Source organism: Ornithodoros turicata, chromosome 2 (genome assembly GCF_037126465.1).
Source record: "Ornithodoros turicata isolate Travis chromosome 2, ASM3712646v1, whole genome shotgun sequence".
NCBI classification, from domain to species: domain Eukaryota; kingdom Metazoa; phylum Arthropoda; class Arachnida; order Ixodida; family Argasidae; genus Ornithodoros; species Ornithodoros turicata.
Window position 1 is genome coordinate 116,423,727 of NC_088202.1, and position 7,554 is coordinate 116,431,280.

Sequence of the window (7,554 nt, forward strand, 5' to 3'; positions counted from 1 at the left end):
TCTAGCATACTCGATGCGTCATGGCCGTGTGCAAGGCGGAACGGTGTGAATCCCGTTGTTTCCTGGACAGCCGTGTTATAGGCGAACGTGACGTAAGGCAGTATTTCGTCCCATGTCTTGTGCTCGACGTCGACGTACATCGAAATCATGTCGGCAAGGGTTTTGTTTAGGCGTTCGGTGGGCCCGTTCGTCTGCGGATGGTACGCCGTTGTCCTCCGGTGAGCGGTGTGGCTGAGTCGAAGGATTTCTTGTGTTAGCCTGCTTGTAAATGCCGTTCCCCTATCGGTGATTAAGGCGGTCGGAGCTCCGTGCCGTAGTACGATGTTCTCGATGAAGAACTCCGCCACTTCTGTTGCTGTGCCCTGTGGAAGTGCCTTAGTCTCAGCATAGCGTGTCAGGTCGTCGGTGGCGACGATTATCCACCGATTTCCGGAAGACGAACGTGGGAAGGGCCCGAGTAGATCCATCCCAATCTGCTCGAACGGCGCCGACGGCGGTGCGATTGGCTGAAGGTACCCAGAAGGTCGTACCGGCGGCGTTTTTCGTCTTTGGCATTCCCGGCACGTCCTTACGTAGTGGTGTACGGTCTTGGCCAGTTTTGGCCAGTAGTACTTTTCCCTTATACGGGCCAGTGTCCGGCTGTATCCCAAATGACCTGATGACGGTTCGTCGTGGCAGGGTTCAAGAATCTCGGTGCGCATGTCCCCAGGCACAACGAGAAGCCACGTAGCGCCTTGTGGTGCGTGGTTTTCTTTGTAGAGAACACCATTACGTAGGGAACAACTTGGGAGTGATTTTCTGAAGACGGGAGGAACATTGTCGGCGCGGCCCTGCAGATAGTCGACGAGTGTCTTCAATTCGGGGTCGTTATACTGCTTGGTAGACATGGTAGTCGCGCTCATTAGACCGAGGAAGGCGTCGTCGTCCTCGAGGCTGTTGTCCTGTCGCTGGAGTGGTGCTCGGGACAGGCAGTCGGCGTCGTTGTGTTTTCTTCCTGACTTGTAAGTGACGGTTACGTCATACTCCTGTAATCGGAGGCTCCATCTCGCTGGGCGTCCTGAGGGGTCCCTTAAACCAGCCAGCCAGCACAGAGAATGGTGGTCTGTTACCACCTTGAACGGCCGTCCGTACAAGTAGGGGCGCAACTTTGTGATGGCCCATATGAGTGCAAGGCACTCTTTTTCGGTCGTCGAATAGTTCTTCTCTGCCTTGGTTAGCGTTCTGCTTGCGTAAGCAATGACACGTTCGACGCCGTCGTGCAGTTGAACGAGCACGGCTCCTAGACCATCGTTGCTTGCGTCGGTGTGTATTTCTGTTTCGGCGTTTGGATCGAAGTGGGCAAGCACGGACGCGTTTTGTAGACGCGTCTTCAATTCATCAAACGCCTGTTGCTGGGCTTCACTCCAGATAAACGTGGATCCGTCGTTCGTGAGGGCATTCAGGGGTGACGCAATTCTTGAAAAGTTCGGAATGAACCGTCGGTAGTAGGCGCAAAGACCAAGAAAGCTTCGAACGTCTTTCACGTTCGAAGGGACACGGTAATTTGCGATGGCCGCCGTCTTCTCGGCGTCGGGGCGCACGCCGTCGCTGCTCACGAGATGGCCGAGAAATCTGAGTTCCTCGTAGCCGAATCGACACTTCTGAGGCTTCAACGTCAGCCCTGCAGTTCTGATAGCCTCGAGGACTTGCTTTAGCCGTTCAACATGTTCTTCGAATGTTCTTGCGAAGACGACAACATCGTCGAGGTACACCAGGCAGGTTTGCCAGTTCAACCCGGCGAGAACTGTATCCATAACAAGCTGGAACGTCGCTGGTGCTGTGCAAAGGCCGAAAGGCATAACCTTGAATTCGTAAAGTCCATCCGGAGTGACGAAGGCAGTCTTCTCACGGTCCCGTTCGTCGACTTCAATTTGCCAGTACCCCGTCTTGAGGTCCATGGAAGAGAAAAACTTTGCGTTTTGAAGGCGATCGAGCGTGTCGTCGATGCGCGGTAACGGGTAGACGTCCTTCTTCGTTATCTCATTGAGTTTCCGGTAGTCGACGCAGAACCTGAGTGTTCCGTCCTTCTTCTTCACTAGTACCACCGGCGATGCCCACGGACTGGTCGACGTCTGGATAATGTCATCTCTTATCATCTCTTCTACTTGCGTTCGGATCGTTTCTCGCTCTTTGCAGGAGACCCGGTACGGCATGCGGTGAATTGGACGGGCCTTTTCGTCGACGATGATGCGGTGCTTCGCAATGGGCGTTTGTCTTACTTTCGACGATGCAGCGAAGCAGTCACTGAAATCGTTGAGAATCTGGAGAAGGGTTTGCTTTTGAGTTGTATTGAGTTGAGGGTTTACGTCGAAATGTTCGGCCTCGTGTTCCGTAGTGACCGCTATGCGAGCAGTGTCCATCAGGCAAACATCTGTGGTGGAGTATTGGTCTACGATGACGGCTATCTTCGTGCCGTTCGCCAGGTGTTGTGGCTCCGGGCGAAAATTTGTGACCAGGAGTTCGAATATTCCGTTTCTTACGGGCACAATTCCTCTTGCTATCCCAATTCCTCGTTCGAGGAGAAGTTGCGTGTTGCCTTCAGCGAACAAACAGCCAGTCGGTGCTCTCTCGCACGTAGAGGTCACAAGGACTGACGACAAGGGAGGCAGGTTGACATGATGAGTCGTCACGGCGGTTACGTCCGTGTTTGGGCGTTTCTCCGGGGTTATTCGTGCCCACCACTTGTCTTCTGCTGTTTCCGGCGTTTTAAAAGAGATAACTCCATTTGTGAAGTCGATGATTGCTTCGTTTTCGACTAGAAAGTCCATCCCGAGTATTAAGTATTACATCCCGTGGGCAGTTCGGCAAGACGGCAAAGCTGACGACGTACTGGATGTCCCGCACTTGTATGACTGCCGTGCATCGGCCAGTCGGTGTTACGACGTGTCCACCAGCAGTGCCGATGTTAGGCTCATCCCACTTCGTTTGCACCTTGCGAAGCTTCTTAGCCAACCTACCACTTATAACAGAGTCGTCGGCTCCGGTATCGATTAACGCAATCGTCTCATGGCCGTCGATGAGTATTTTCAGGTTATTGGTAATTTTTCGAGCGTCGTATTGGTGCTGCATTGCTGTTCGTCGAGTTGGAGGAATTGTAACTTGTCGTCAGTCCGCAGCTTCACCTCCCGGAGCTGCAGTCTTCAGTTTTCCCGGTTAGGGCTGCGCCACACAGGTCGTCTTGCCGGTGACGGTGAACGTGCTCTTCCTGGCGACCTGCTGCGGTGGGGGACGCTCGGGGACAGGTCGCGCCGCGAGCCAGCAGAAGCATTCTGCTGCCGTAGATAGTCTTCAATTGCGGCGGGGCGACTACCGCGCTGGGGGCGGGGGCCGTCGGGTGAAAAACCGGGAAGGCCAAGTCGTCGGTAGGGACATCGGCGATAGACGTGGTTGGCCTCTCCGCAGTGGTAGCAGAGCGGTCTGAAGTCGGGAGTCCGCCAAACGTCCGTTTTGCGAAACGGCTGAGAGTGTGGCGGGACACTCGGAGTAGGTTGGGCAGGCCGAGGAGGCGTCCAACGGTTTCCGTAGTACGACGGACGAGTAGGTGGCACCTGTCTCACAGCGGCGGCGTAGGTTGGTCTCGGTACTTCGGCGTCGGGGTTGGGGGTTGACGATGTCTGGATTGCCTGCTGAACCTCGTCCTTGATGATATCAGCGATCGAAGACAAAGGGTCTTGAGCCTTCTCAGGACAGAGGAGAGCTCGTACTTCTTCGCGCACCACCTCTCGAATCAGCTGTCTGAGCGATCCGACGTCGAGGCCAGCCGTTGTGGAGAAAGCCTCGTAGCCCTGGTGTCGTTCGTTGACGGTAGCGCGAGAAAGCAGGGTCCTCTCAATGCGGACGGCTTCGTCCAGAAAAGCGTCGGTCGTGGCGGGTGGATCCCGGGACAGGGCGCGAAAAATTTCTTCTTTTACGCCCCTCATGAGTCGCTGAACCTTCTTCTCCTCGGATGCTTTGGGGTCAGCTCGCCGGAAAAGCCGCAACACATCTTCGACGAAGCCTGTAACGCTTTCGTTTGGCAGCTGGATCCGTCTCTGGAGCAGATGTTCAGCGCGTTCAGCTCGTTGTTGAAAAGCGAACGCCTCGCGGAGTTTGCTTTTGAAGACGTCCCAGGACGTGAGCGAAGACTCCCGGTTCTCGAACCATGTCTTCGCGGTGCCTTCCAGGGAGAAATAGACGTTGACGAGCTTCTGGTCGTCACTCCAGTTATTGAACTTGGCGATCCGCTCATAGTGGTCGACCCAACCGTCCACGTCGTCGTAATACTCCCCGCTGAATGTCTTCGGCGACCGTGCAGGGGCTATGGGCGTGGGCAACATGTTGCGCCACTTGGGTACTGGTCTCCGCAGTCATCTTCTTCTTGCGTTTAGGGGGTTCTAATGGACCGAAATCTGCAGGCAGACCAAGCTGTCTTCTGCTTTGTCGCAGTTGGTCTTCCAGGCCGTTGGACAAGGAATGCCCCGCACCTCCACCAGAAATGTCACGAAGCGAAATGGGTCGGCGAGTCGTCGAATAAACAGCGAACGGTTTATTAGACTACTTGGTAGCAAAACACAAGAGTGATAGCTCTCTGAACACAACTGAGTCCAAAGAATGAATGCTCCAGCTTGGAGCGCACAAGCATTTAAGCGTCGCGCCGAAAAGTCTAGAAACAGCACATGCGTTAGCCAGAGAGCAGGCGATGTGTATGGAAGCTTCTTGCTTCTTCTTCAGCATGCGCCGGGATGAGATGTACCGTTTCGTGCCTGCCGTGGAAGATTCGCGATGATGATTCGTGGCAATAGGAAAGGGACGGCTAAGGTTTCACGTTTAGATTATAAAACACAATACTGCATGCATATAATTTGATAACCGAAGCTCGCGAACACGAAATAGAAGAATGCAAAAACAGTCATCCCATTTTGTGAGACCGTATGGCGTTCAAGGATAAAGGGAAGCAACCGTCGCGAGAATCTAGGTGTTCTGCAACGGGGACGGGCTTTTTGTTTCTTCGTTCCTTCCACAAACGGAATGTTCCTGTGTCCTCAATCATGTTGCCCACTTCGTCCGTACGCCAACTTGGTCCTCTGCTGCTTTCATTGTCTCTCCACGCCGGCGCCAGTGCACTACTGTGACGGCTACCGTTTCCTGCTGGCACACACCTTTGAGGGATATCGGCGTCGTCGAACATCTTGTAGGGGCGTGCACGTGAACAACAGCACAAAGAAGGAGACGGAACATTGGTGGATCCGACGGAAATGCGTTAGCATTAAAACTTGAAAACCCTTTGGGAACTCCCTTCACAACGCTACATAACCCTTCAACGACCCTTCACAAATGCTACACAACCTTTCACACGACCCTACACAACGCTAACGCAAGCCAAACCAGCCTTTCGGGCTTCCTCCGATTCAGCTTGGCGGCGCCGTCTCGCAGCCTCAGGCTTTCTCCGTCGCTCCTCAACACAGGAGCGGCGGGTTTCATAACCCATGGCGCGCCCACGGAGACACGTCTGAACCGGTCGAACACCGCAGCTGCACTTCCGACGCGCCGGCGCCGCGTCGCGCTCTCCACGCGCCCTCTTTTTCTCTCTACAGACAGACCACGACGCGATTCTTTCGTAGCGGGGACTCTAATGCTAACGCATTAAATAAAAAGAATTGCTGGGACTCGGAGGTGTCGGTTTAGTTTCTACGATGTGCAGATAAATGAAGTACGAGTATGAGTGCTAGTCAATTTTCAACTGAAGGAGTGATGAAATGATCACAGAAGAGTTATTTCATACGATCGGAGCTTGCCCTAGGGATTGCTTTCTAGGAGGCTGTCAACTTGCTGTACTAACCTCGTTTGTAGCGACTTCCCGCAGAAGTCAGGCGATTCCACCAGTGTATTGTTTTACGTCTTGCGTGCTAAAGATGGGCATGGACGTTAAGATGAGGGGGCGTGGCAAATTACTGACAAGTGCCAGGGCCGCTACGAAACTTCTCCACAAACATCTCCTTGAAAACATCGATCGGCAAATAAACAGTCTGAAGTTTCGAACGCTAGTTTTTTTTTTTTTTTTCACCACTGAGATCCATGCGCATTCTCTTTTGGTTTCTTACCAGGTTTTGATACTTCAATAATTCAGTTTTGGAAGTCGGAGCTTGGTCTTTGGTGGCCTGTCCGAAATAAATCGGTGGGCGCTATGTGAAGAGACTGCGAATAAAATTAGGCCCATTAGTTGAGGAGAACATGAAAAAGTAACTTTTTCAATAAAATGCGCCGCATATTAAAAATAATGGATACCATTAAGGAATGTTTTTATGAGAATGCAGCCACAGAGCGTGGAGGAGGGACACGAAACACGCGCAGGATAAATCAGAGTTACTACTCAAAGGCTATGTATGGGCGGTGTCTCCGTTTTATCAAAATCCCGAAATGCCGTCCCGGGATTCGTCCGAAAAAATTCCGAAATCTCGGGACCGCAAAAATGGTCCAGGATTCCCAACACTAGTCGGGACTCATTGCTCCATCGTGGAAAATGGCGCCAAAGGCGCTTGCACGTCGCGAAGCGTATAGTTGCAGTGGACAGTGTCGAGTATCGCAACGCCTATAGGGAAGCAGGGGAGGCGACCATTGACGGACAGCTAGACGGAGAACCTACAGAACCGAAGGGCAACTTTACAGCAACCGGACACGTAAAAAGCAGGATTCGAAAAACAAAAGGTCCCTGAAAATTTGGTCCCGGAAAAAGATGGTCCCTAGTTGCGTGGGCGGAAATAATGGTCCGGCGCGGTTCGGTGCGCCCAAAAATACAGGAGCGCCATTGTGGACAGCTGATGAAACGGATCATAGCCGATCAACTACTATCATTCTCCCTCCTGATTTGTTGAAATTGGAAGACATGCTCTTTTAATTAACATTAATGGACATTAACATTAACGTTAATGAACAATCAAAGCTGCACGACATTCAATGAGGAACAAAAAAAGCGGTTACATCCGTTGCACCGCTCGTATTGTGCGGATTGCACCTCTTCTTTCCTTGTTTTCTTTCTGTTCCGTTTCTCTGTTTGTGTTCTTTGAGCATGACCGGACGCGCGGACACGTGAAAGAAAGAGAAGGAAATTGCCAAGTTGAATATACAACATAAAGTGTAACTTCTTCCATGTGTAACTCTCCTGACAATGATGCAGCAAGTAGGCAATGCAACCATGGGGCACTGAGGCACACAGACCGCACCCACACCTCACGCTATCGATGATCCAACACACAGTGCGTGAACTACCCCGGAAAAACACACCTCACATTTTCGGACATTGAATTCTTCCCAGACACAAATTACACAAAGGCAAAGTGAGGATGAAGAAGCCGGACACTTTATCAGTTCTGTTCAGCACGAGCGAAACGAAGTTCTTAGCTACAAGGAGGTAGTGAGAGCGCTGGCAATGCAATGACGGCAGATTACGAGGACAAACAGGTGGGAAGGGGGCGCCCAGAGGTTCGATACGGAAGGGTGTGGCTGCATCTTTCTCCATCGCTGAGCGTTTTTACTGCA